This window comes from Erpetoichthys calabaricus, chromosome 1 (assembly GCF_900747795.2).
Source record: "Erpetoichthys calabaricus chromosome 1, fErpCal1.3, whole genome shotgun sequence".
NCBI lineage: Eukaryota > Metazoa > Chordata > Cladistia > Polypteriformes > Polypteridae > Erpetoichthys > Erpetoichthys calabaricus.
The window spans coordinates 304,398,005-304,410,965 of record NC_041394.2 but is presented as its reverse complement, the minus strand read 5'-3'; positions in this window follow the sequence as shown (position 1 = coordinate 304,410,965).

Below are 12,961 nucleotides of genomic sequence, written 5' to 3'. Positions count from 1 at the left end.
GGATGCCTGCCTACTTTAATTAGCTCCAAAATGAGCATCAAATCACCCTGAGGCTGAAAAAAATGTAAAAGGTATCATTAAGCAAACAAACAACACAGGAGCATTAAAGAACAAAATGTGCCCAAAAATACAAAGCAAAAGCATAGATACAGAAAAAGTGCTTCAAAAACATAAGACCTCTGAGTTTTAACAGAAAATAAATAATAACAATTAAAGCACTGAGGGGTTGATTGTTCCGCTATGTCAACTTATGTAGTGTTCCAAAAATGGCTGACAAAATAATGTGACTGTGCCCTGTACATCACACATGCACTGACTGACCACTCCAACCACAAGAAGTGGCCATGTTCATGTGGCAGTTATCTTGGATACCTCAGACACAAAACAAAACAAATGACAAAGAATGCACCAATGTGGAATTATTTCTATTAATAATAATAATAATAATAATAATCTATATATATAAAAATGGAATGGGTGGGTCGTCGGGTGGGCCTTTTTTTCATTCCGTCGTTTTTTTCGACGTTTTGAAAATGTAGAATGATTATTTGATTTTTTTGTTTTTATTTGATCGTGTCTATGTAGCCGCCGTCGTAATAAAGTATCGCTAAAATTGTCATTTATCGTAATTTATTTTTGACGTATAACGTCGCCGTCGTCGAGGTCAGTGATACCAGTGCAAAAAATCTGCTTACGGTTGAAAGACCCGCCCTACTCACTGGACAGTTAAAAACACCAATCAAACTAACGATGACATCAAGTATTACCCAATCAAAAGTAGGAAAGGAGGCATCTTCATAAAATGCGTGTGGGATGATTTGCATGAGACGCTGCTTTAAAAAAAAAATTATAAAAAAAATACGGGATAAATCCCGTCCAGTATTGATTCAAAACGGGACGCGCAATTTCATTCTCAAACGCAGCACGATTCCGTATTTTAAAGGACGGGTGGCAACCCTACAGTGCCAGGTAACCACCCATACAATCACATTGTGATTCAGACTAGGAATGCAATGAATGTAATTACCCCGATCTACATACAAGGCGAAAGTCTTGCAACATTCAAAGATGATGGTTTGGGATAATTAGTACTTATTAAGTACAACATTGAACATAAAAGAGCTTATGAAGCCTTGAACCGAAAAAAGCAAGATCTCAGAGATCGTAAAAAAAAAAAAGGAGGTAATGTCGTTTTACTCGCTGTAGATTTTACTCAAACATTACCAGTTATTCCACGAGGGAGACCAGCAGATGAACTCAACCGCGTGTTTAAAATCCATGCTTCTCCCACGGTCGGTTATATGTCGCGTGTTCTCGGGTAGGTACACCAAAAAATGTATACATTTAAGCATGTAATGGGCAAAGAAAAAATGAGGTATACCCGAAGGCACTGCAGTAGTACTCAATGTAACTTTACTTCTTAAATGTTAATGTTTTACTGTTTAATAATTTATACGCTTCTTATATGTTGTTCAAATTCTTTTATCAAAATACCACTGACAGCGCAATGCACGATAACATCGAGTGAATACACCATACACATCCGCCCACGGCTGCCCTGCTGTGCGCAGATAGGACTTGATTGTACAATAAAATAAAATAAAGATAAAAAGACTAAAACAATCATCACCCATAAAGCGGATAGTAGACGTGACGTACTATATGTGTACCACATTTCAAGTGTATAGGTGCAACGGTTTGTGAGCTACAGGTCATTTAAAATCCTGGACAGACACACAAATTGCCACGGTAGCAAATTACAGAAGAAGATTTTACTGTTTAATAATTTACGAGCTGTATATACCCGGCGTTGCCCGGGGCAGAAGTCACCTAATCGGTCAAACACTTACATATATACCAAAGTAAACCTAATCGGTCAAACAGTTACATATATAAAAAAAACCGAACCTAATCGGACAAACAGCTTCATATATACAGAAGCGAACCTAATCGGACAAACAGCTAATCTATATACATAAGCAAACCTAATTGGTCAAACAGTTACATAAATACAAAAGCAAACCTAATCGATCAAACAGCTTCATATATACAGAAGCGAACCTAATTGGTCAAACAGTTATGCATGTGCAGAATGATTTTACAAACATTATGCGTGTTAACAATCATGAAAAAGAAAAGATTGAGGAACTGTTCTTCTATATGTGATGAAGCCACTAATAAGACTGATTTTTTTCAGGACCCAGCTGTTTTATAACTAAACTACTGCCACCCCAAAGTAATGCCTAATAGTGGTTTTTCGGGTAGCTGTGGAATAAAAAGGGTGTTTTTTAGTCAGTAAGAATCTGACACTACCCTTCAGTACGGGCTGAAGGGTGCCTATGTAAGGTTTACATCCTTCCCGTATGGAAAAAAAAAACATACTAAACTTTTTTTTCATCATTACAGATAATCTCAGTCAAATGGAAGTACGCATTCTCAATTTATTTTTATGTAATTTTTACTTTTTCACAAAGCCATCCCATTCCAATTTGTATGAATAAACTTTTGCTACAGAGTTAGCAAAAGTTTATTCATGCACATATTTTAATACGGATAATCTATCTCTAATCAAGGTTCTCATTTTCATTCTAATTTAAAATAATAATAGATACTCATTTTTTTCTTCTGTTTTAGAAAAACCAATCTATGCCACCTACGTCTTCGTCAAGTCAGCTTCATCCAGCTTCATCACATATACAAGAAGAGTTCCTCAATCTTTTCTTTTTAATGATTGTTAACACGCATAATCTTTGTAAAATCATTCTGCACATGCATAACTGTTTGACCAATTAGGTTCGCTTCTGTATATATGAAGCTGTTTGATCGATTAGGTTTGCTTTTGTATTTATGTAACTGTTTGACCAATTAGGTTTGCTTATGTATATAGATTAGCTGTTTGTCCGATTAGGTTCGCTTCTGTATATATGAAGCTGTTTATCCGATTAGGTTCTCTTTTTTTATATATGTAACTGTTTGACCGATTAGGTTTACTTTGGTATATATGTAAGTGTTTGACCGATTAGGTTACTTCTGCCCCGGGCAACGCCGGGTATATACAGCTCGTACTGTATATTTTATTTATACAAGGCACCTTTCTAATCACTCAAGGACACAGAACAAACAATAAATAAAAAAAATATTTTATAAACAAAACTTAAAACATCAGAAAATACAGAAAATATAAAAATTAAAACCAAACAAAGCTACTATAATCACAAAGAAAAAGCAATTTTAAACAGATGGGTTTTAAGTTTACATTTGAAGGTTGAAAATGATTCGATATTTCTAAGCTCAGTAGGTAGTGAGTTATTATTCTTATTATTATTATAATTAAAAAATATTATTATTAGAATAAAATATTATTATTTTGAACCTTATTTACCATTTTTATTTGGCTGACATTTTGTTTCATACAACTGCCACCATGTTGTATTCTTTGTCTTGCTATCAGCAGCCATCTTGTGTTTGGCAAAGCACCCTTATCTTTACCATGTAACGCCAGGAAGCTGCGCATTGTTACATTGGGTAGTACATAAAGTGCTTGAATCTAATATTTTGGATTGTCTGGTTACAATAAGCAATTGTAGTGTTATGAGGTATTGCTTAAAAAAATACTAAGCTAAAAGACTTTTGGCATGCTTAAGTGACTTCAACTGTGGGTTGACGTTTTCAGCAATTTACTGCCAGTTCTACTTATTTCTCAGACTTTCAGACCTTATTTTTGTCCTTGACTATGCTTTTTTTTCTCTCATTTCCTCTTCTAAGGATAATATTTTTCATTTATTCAACTTAGAAAGAGCACAGCTTTCACAAGGAGAAGTTGTCAAGATAAGACGCTTTAACTATAATCTTCTTACCTTACTAACAGTAAATTTGAAAACTTTAAGTTGATTATTATGTAGTCTTTTATGGTTCATTGGATACAATTAGCTCTTTTTAATGCATTTTATTTTTATGTTACACACAGGGGAGAACAGAGGACAAAAAAGTTGAAAAAATAAGCAAGCCAAAGTAAATGTATGTAACTTAATTATTCCATTAGTTTTTATAAAAGACCATCTTTGCTACATTTCTTTTAAAAACAATAAGCATAACACACAACTGGACAGTAAGTAAAACTAAGATGTCCAATTAAATAATATCAATTAAATGCTTAAGAAATTGCTTGAAATGAATCGGCCACAATGGTTCCCTGGCACCTAGTTTGACAGTCACTAGAGTGTGCTGATGTAATACCTTACCATGAAGGATTTGATAAGTGATTTTGGCACATTTCTAAATGATTAATGAGCTGCAATAACTCAGCTATTTGTACATTCCTGAATTTCAGCAGTGGTACAGAAACAGTGCCTTGTACTTCAGATGCAAATGTTAAGAATAATTTGTGGATCCATCCATTGTGCTTGCATAGATTTCAAGGATTCATAAGCATTTCTAACCCTGTCTTCATATGCTTGTAGATTTTTGCGGACAGTTATTACCACTGACATTGTAGTATGTTAAAGGAGTTATAGGAGTACAGGGTTTTGGGGTTGCTGTTGCTCATGATCTTCAGTCTTATCTTCGTGAAATTAAAATTACATTTGTTATATTTGGCATTAAGACCGCTTAAAGCTGGTGTTGGATTCTGCAGCTTGTCTCCTGTATTGTTTGTAAGTTTCAAGAATAGGATACCTCCCATGACTCAGACAGGCAAAGAATAGGAAGCAGAAACACAAATTATTCTTTAGAAGCTGGATAACTGATGTAAACTTTCAGTCTTATGAAGTAAGAAGAGATGTTGTCAATAATCTGTTCATTACAAGACAGGTCTCATACACCAGATCTCAGAGTCTGGAACAACCTTGAGACAGATGAAAAATCCATTAAAAGGTTGGATATCTTGATAAATGGGGAAGTAGGTATCTTTTAATCAAGGGACTTACTGGGGTCAAAACCCAAGATTCAATTAATTAAACTACCACAAGATCTAAGTAGTGAGCTATACAAACCAAATCACCACCACTTCTTCTTCTTCTTCTTCTTCTTCATCTTCTTCTTCTTCTTCTTATTTCGGCTGCTCCCATTAGGGGTTGCCACAGCGGATCATTTTTTTCCATATCTTTCTGTCCTTTGCATCTTGTTCTGTTACAGCCATCACTTGCATGTCCTCTCTCACCACATCCATAAACCTTCGCTTAGGCCTTCCTCTTTTCCTCTTCCTTGGCAGCTCTATCCTTAGCATCCTTCTCCCATTATACCCAGCATCTCTCCTCTGCACATGTCCAAACCAACGCAATCTCACCTATTGTGTTAAAAGATTCAGGCAACTGATGATGCCAGGTGAAAAAGACCAGATGCACAGACTAACAAAGAATGTGCCATATGGCTTGCTGCTTAGAGACACAGGAAGGTACAGCTACTGGTCACCCGTGCGTGAATAAACTAAACACATAAAATGAAGCACCACACAGCTATTGCTTCACATACAGTAGTGAGACACCAGACAAATGCAACCAAACAACAATAATGTCCTTCAGGTTTCTATAAGGTTGGACTGCCACTGCTCAGAGGCTTATGGATGGTAAAAGAGACATTTGCCATGTAAAATAAATTACATGGCCTCCAGAAGAACTTTAGCTGCAGAGGAAGTTCAAGATACCTGGTTATGCCTGAAATCCAGAAAACAAAATGTAAGACCTGATTTCTTCTTCTGAAAATTTTATTCATTCCTGAGTACCAATTCCTAAACTAAAAAACAAAAAAAGTTAAAATGTTATTTATTTATTTATGAATGTACTGTATGTATGTATTTATTTATGTATTTTTTCATTTTTTAAACAAAGGCTCAACATTCACCACTGGCGTGAGGTGAGGCAAAACAAGGAGTCGCCTCTCAACTGAACTGTTCCTCTCTCTTAGCTTTGGATTTTAGAATACTCTCAAACTTATTAAGTTGAGCTCTAAAAATAATTGTACTTTGTCCTTGGTTAGAAAAACCACACTGACTACTCATTCACAACACTATGGTGCAGTGTAGGCACTCGTCTATCCAGTTCACACTACCTTCATTCTATATTAAAGCACTACAAGCAGGAATAATAATAGCATCATTTTGTAATATCCATCTATCCATCCATTATCCAACCCACTGAATCCGAACACAGGGTCACGGGGGTCTGCTGGAGCCAATCCCAGCCAACACAGGGCACAAGGCAGGAACCAATCCCGGGCAGGGTGCCAACCCACCGCAGATTTTGTAATATTTATTTATTAAAATTTGTGTATCATTTATGGAGTAGCTTGCATTGATAACAATCTATTTGTGCATTAGAGTGTTGTACCGTGTTAGCCATAGATTGATACAGGAGAAAGTAGGGTGATATGACACGTTTCATTGGCTAACTAAACAGATTACAAATGCAAGCTCTCAAGGCAGCTAATGCCCTTGCCTGATGAAGGGGCCTTAGCTGCCTCGAAAGCTTGCATTTGTAATCTATTTAGTTAGCCAATAAAAGGAATCTATTTGTGTAACACTGTAAGTGTTGTCTGCCTGGCATGCAAAAAACGTGTGCATCCCTGGCCTTTGAAGCTTGATGTCGATCTATCGACAGCTTATACTATGACACATGCAACGTGACCCATGATTTGGGCGTCCGGCTCATGGCAACCTCAAAATTTACCTTTGACTCCTCCTCAAGGCTATGAAAGAATCGGCAGCATGTATCCCCAGACAGGAAAACAAGGCCAGGCCCCTGGGTGATTAATTACATAAAGCTCTCCAACAGAGCATCGATCTTACAATTGAATTCAGCGATTGTTTGGTTGAGTGACAGGACACTGTGCTGCATGGACATTCCAAGTGTTGATAAAATGGGTGGTTAAGGGTTTGAGATGACAGGGACCCTTGCTTAAGATCCACCACTGCAAGAAATGGATGATCCCACATAAACAGAATGGAGGCATGTGCATGAATTGAACACAGTTGCTACATACAGCAGCTGGTGCCACAAGTACAGCTGACTGATTGGCTATACTGCTGGTCAGTCATGAATGCGACACATGAACAGAAGGTGTGGACTGCAATTTAAGTCTTCCACACGGTATGCAGTCGCATGCACCACGGACAGGAAAAGGCCTCTGGTGTGCCACTTGCCACGCTGCTGATCTGGCAACTACAGCTGAAGCTCTAACAGAAAAACAGAACACCATTACAATAATAGTGGCAGAGTGAACAGGACTTTCATGAGAGGTGCATGCCCCACCTACTCTGACTTGGATTCATGCCATATACCTAACAGGACATGAAACAGGGTGACATGTCCTGACGACAACAAGTGTTACACAGGCCGGCTGCTCCTCTTGAGTTTGACATTTCTATACCCTAAGTTCTTACCACTCACGAACAAAGTGACAGCTTCCTCTTTAGTGTGACCTGGATGGCCACATTCACCAACGCTCCTTGTGAATTGCAGTGCACACCCCAACCTAGTCATTCTGCAGTAGAGATTATGCTGGGCCATCTGTTTTAACAAGAGAATATTTCCATCCTTTGATTTCAAAGCTTCTAGTACCTCAGTATCCCAGTACCTTTATTGTATATTTTTGTATTGTTATTACTGAAAGATACTGCTGCTGTTTGAGTGAAGATAAAAAAAATAACAGAGCCAGAATATTTGGTTCATTTTCTATGTGGAAAACAAATTGCCGCACCATTGACAAACTACAATAATACTCTGACCTCAGTCAAACCATAAAAAAACTATGGTTAGCCAAATAACTTTATACAATGTACAGATTATTAAAGTGGACTTAAGTTTTTTTGTTTGTATTTTTGTAGGAGAGTTAATTTTCTAACCACTTTTAAACTCCATGCAATACTTCAGTGTTTCATGTAAGATCAGGTTCGATATTAGTGCCAACAGAATCTTATCTGCCACTTGTGACCAATCCCTAGTCCATGTGCTGAAAGTCTTGTTGCAGACCACAGAAGAACTCTATGCAGTGCAGTTGAAAAATGGTCACTGGAGCCTTGGAAGTTAGTGTCAAAGATTACTACATATGGAAAAGTACTGGGTATTTGAAAGTCTTTTTGACTTATTAGCCATTTTGAATTATTAGAACAGCGTATCAGCTCTAAACAACCACAGAAATAGTTATAATCCTTGTCTGCAGTAAAATATTTCACAAAATAGCATCAAAACTTCAAATTAAGATTTGTACCATTTGTGTGCAGACAGATATTCCTTAATAGTCTATAACCTATTCGCACTATAGTTGTGACCGGGTTTCAGCAGCAGTATACAAAAGGAAAGGTTCTTTCTAGTAATTTTTGGCTAACCAGCCATCCTGCTTCTTAAATAAAATATCAGATATGTTAAGAATACAATATACTGAATAATGAGCAAAGCTAAAATAGAGTAGATTTTAAATTTGTGCCCATTTTTTTTTTATCAAATTCTATCTTGATGGATAAATATTTCAAGAGCCTATCAACATCTTTTTTTGGCACAAGTGGGAAAATCTACAATTTCTCATAAATCATACTTATTATAACTAATGATTTACTGTGATGAAGCGTCACAAAGTCTCCAAGTAAAACAGCCAAACAGGGCAGACTTTGATATAAGAGGTTTTAATATAATCTAAAACATGCAAAGCACACATTTTGTTAGATTTTTGTGGGTATCTTGCTGGGACTTGGCTTGTTTATTAGATATGTATTTTTCTCCCTCAGTATGACATTGCAAAATAAGAGTCAATTCATGCAAAGAATATGTTAATAAATAACATGCACCATAAAGAATTTGTTAAAAAAAACTTTCTAGATTGTTGCTTAATTTACACATTCATTTATAATTTAAAAGTGGTAAAACAGGGGCAACCACTTCAGACCTTGGTTAATAAATTTATTTAGAGTTCATATTATTTTGGCATAGTTTAGAGAAATTTAAATACGCGCGAATTTCCGTTGTTTACCACAAAAAATGCTTTATCATATGTTTTTTATACAGTACTTCATATGGCTGATCCACTGTTCCACGACCAGGACGAAAACCACATTGTTCCTCCTGAATCCAAGGTTCGACTATCTGATGGACCCTCCTCTCCAGGACCCCCGAATAGACTTTTCCATAGAGGCTGAGGAGTGTGATCCCTCTGTAGTTGGAACACACCCTCCGGTCCCCCTTCTTAAAGGGGGGGACCACCACCCCGGTCTGCCAATCCAGAGGCGCTGTCCCTGATGTCCATGCGATGTTGCAGAGGCATGTCAACCAAGACAGTCCTACAACATCCAGCCTTCAGGAACCCCGGGCGTATCTCATCCACCCCCAAGGCCCTGCCACCAAGGAGTTTTTTGACCACCTCGTGACCTCAGTCCCAGAGATGGGGGAACCCAGCTCTACAACCTTAGCAGGGTCCTGGAGGGTGCATGGGTGTTTGCCCAACCAGTCTACATGTATTTTGTGGACTTGGAAAAAGGCATTCGATCGTGTCCCTCGAAGAATCCTGTAGGGGATACTCCGAGAGTATGGAGTACTGGACCCCCTGATAAGGGCTGTTCGGTCCCTGTACAACCGGTGTTAGAGCTTGGTCCGCATTGCCGGCAGTAAGTCTAACCCGTTTCCAGTGAGAGTTGGACTCCGCCAAGGCTGCCCTTTGTCACCGATTCTGATCATAACTTTTATGGACAGAATTTCTAGGCGCAGCCAGGGTGTTGAGGGAGTCCAGTTTGGTGGGCTCAGGATTGGGTCACTGCTTTTTGCAGATGCTGTTTTCCTGTTCGCTTCATCAGGCCGTGATCTTCAGCTCTCTCTGGATCAGTTCGCAGCTGAGTGTGAGCGGCTGGGATGGGAATCAACACCTCCAAATCCGAGACCATGGTCCTCAGCCGGAAAAGGGTGGAGTGCCCTCTCAGGGTTGGGAGCGAGATCATGCCTCAAGTGCAGGAGTTCAAGTATCTCGGGGTCTTGTTCACGAGTGAGGGAAGAATGGAGCATGAGATCGACAGGCGGATTGGTGCAGCGTCCGCAGTGATGAGGGCTCTGCATCGGTCTGTCATGGTGAAAAAGGAGCTGAGCAAAGGCAAAGCTCTCAATTTACCAGTCGATCTACGCTCCTACCCTTACCTATGTTCATGAGTTATGGGTAGTGAGCAAAAGAACGAGATCGCGAACACAAGCAGCTGAAATGAGTTTCCTCCGCAGGGTGTCTGAGCTTTCCCTTAAAGATATGGTGAGAAGCTCAGTCATCCGGGAGGGGCTCAGAGTAGAGCCGCTGCTCCTCTGCATCGAGAGGAGTCAGGTGAGGTGGCTAGGGGATCTGATCAGGATGCCTCCTGGATGCCTCCCTGGTGAGGTGTTCCGGGCACGTCTAACCGGGAGGAGGCCCTGGGGAAGACCCAGGACACGCTAGAGGGACTATGTCTCTCGGCTGGCCTGTGAATGCCTCGGGATTCTCCTGGAAGAGCTAGAAGAAGTGGCCGGGGAGACGGAAGTCTGGGCATCTCTGCTCAAGCTGCTGCCCCGGGACCCGATCTCGGATAAGCGGAAGAGGATGGATGGATGGATGGACTTCTTATGGCAAAGACCATTTCAAAAGGGTTTTAATTGATTACAATTAATTGTAATCAATTAACACAGTATGATTCTTGTGTTGATTCTTGAAAGTATGTGAAATGACTTGCTCTGGATCACTTGGAATACTATGGGCAGCTGATGAACTTGCAGTGGTCTATCTATCTATCTATCTATCTATCTATCTATCTATCTATCTATCTATCTATCTATCTATCTATCTATCTATCTATCTATCTATCTATCTATCTATCTATCTATCTATCTATCTATCTATCTATCTATCTATCTATCTATCTATCTATCTATCCATCCATCCATGCATATGTATAAAATGCTTAGGTATATCCATCTGTCATGCAATTATTTGTTAACTATTGGAGACAGAACCTTGGTCTTGGTCTTGATAGAAAGCATATGACCCAATATGTACTTGTATTGCATAAAATGTGAGGTGGTGACAACCACACCAAAATAACATGTGCTCATGGGTTTCTCACAGCAAAGTGATTAACAAAAAAATGTGACATGGCAGAAAGAAAAAGGAGACCGGCAACATCTTCTGAGCAGTTATGGGACTCATCTTGAGATCATTAAAATTCATTTAGGCAGACAGTTTCAAAAGAAAAAAATATCAGGTTTTCATTTAGTCGGAAAACATAGTAAATAGTTCTGTTGTCCATTTACTTCTCTGGTAAGGAGGAGGAGATTAGGAGCATGCACTGATTACAGGGTGGTGCTGCCAAACCACACAATGATCCACCCGGATTGGGACCCGAGTGTAGCCATACAACAGGTGACACCTCAACACCACATTGGAACAGTGTGAGCGTTTTTACACTGGCTGGAGTGCCAATCCTGCCACCAACCCAAGTTGGAGGACCTGCTTGCATGGCTGGATGCAGGTTAACATCATACCCAGGATGGAAGCAATTGCGGGTTAAGGGCCTTCCTCAAGGGTAGACAATATAATTATATTTTGTCTTTAATAATTTCATGCTTACAGGCAGAAAGACAGTAAAGCAGCTAGCAATACTGCTTCACAAATCCAGTGGCAGAATTTTAAATCTGATGACTGGTCATAGGCCATGGTTTGGGTGTTCTGGTGTTCCTCCCATATACTCAAAGACACTCAATATGTTTAATAGAGATTGTAATTGATTATGAGTGTGAATGAATGTGTGAGTAGAGCCTGCAATGGACTGGCTACCTGTCCAGGGATGTTTCCTGTTTTGCACTCTGTGCTGCTGGGCAGACTTCTGCCTCAGTGAACCCAGAGCTGGATTACATACTTTTGACAACATATATGCATTATTACACATGCGCATCCGAGGATCTCCTCAAAGGCTCATCCAAGGTACGTAATAACATGCCGGAATGAGAGGGGACGCTGCCGCTAACTTGTCTTTCTCCTGCTCTCCCCGCAGCTCTGAGAAACTGCTCATTGACAGAACTTCCAATCCGCACCCCGAAGGAGGCATCTTTTGTGAATAGAGCAGACTGCAGGATGGAGCTCCCTGAAAGACCCTAGTCAAAGTTCTTGTTTCATTGTTTTCGTTGACTTGCCCGGGTGTATTTTGAGGCGATAAAGAAACATTTTAAGTTGACTGTTATGTTAAATGGTACGACCTGGCTGGGGTCCTGACTATACTTCAATTTTTGTGTCCTTTCATTCTGGCATTCAGCCACAGTATATTATTTATGTTTACCTGCAATTCATTTTCAGTGAATTTATTCTAAATTGAAATTACAATTCATCTTGTTAGCAGCAACTTTTATTTTTTCTTTTCATGTTTCAGCAACCAGATCAAAAAGATTTTTATATATTCTACTACAATTGGTCATATTTATTTATGAGAAAGCATTGCTTTTCCACAATTTAAAAAAGCCTTTTATGCTAAAACCTGTAGTATTTTATTGACAAATGCTTTCTTTCACAGTTTCAAATAAAATAATAAAAATGTATCTTTCTGATATTAGTTTATAAATTTTCACTTGATAAAATAATCTGCCAATCTTTCAGTTTCTCTGCTTTCTCCACTACATTCCACCATTGATAGACTGGAAATATTGAGCGTTACACTTGTCTTCTGTGTAATCAAATGGCAGACTAAGAGTTAAGGGGAGTTAAGCAAATTTACCAATAAGTTTAACTGCATCCCTATTTTCAGTGTTGTGAAAATGCTTTATAAGGACTGCTACATATTTTTAATGAGATGTATTATTATCTGTTATTTAACCTGTTAAATGTTACATTTAAATACCATACTCTTAATGTTTTTTTATTCACGTTTTTTCTAAGAATGTAATATTTCAATGCATCAGCAATATCAGTACAATACGTATCAGTAATCACCCATCTTTGCTGCCCAAATATCAATATCATTATCAGTATAAAAAATTGA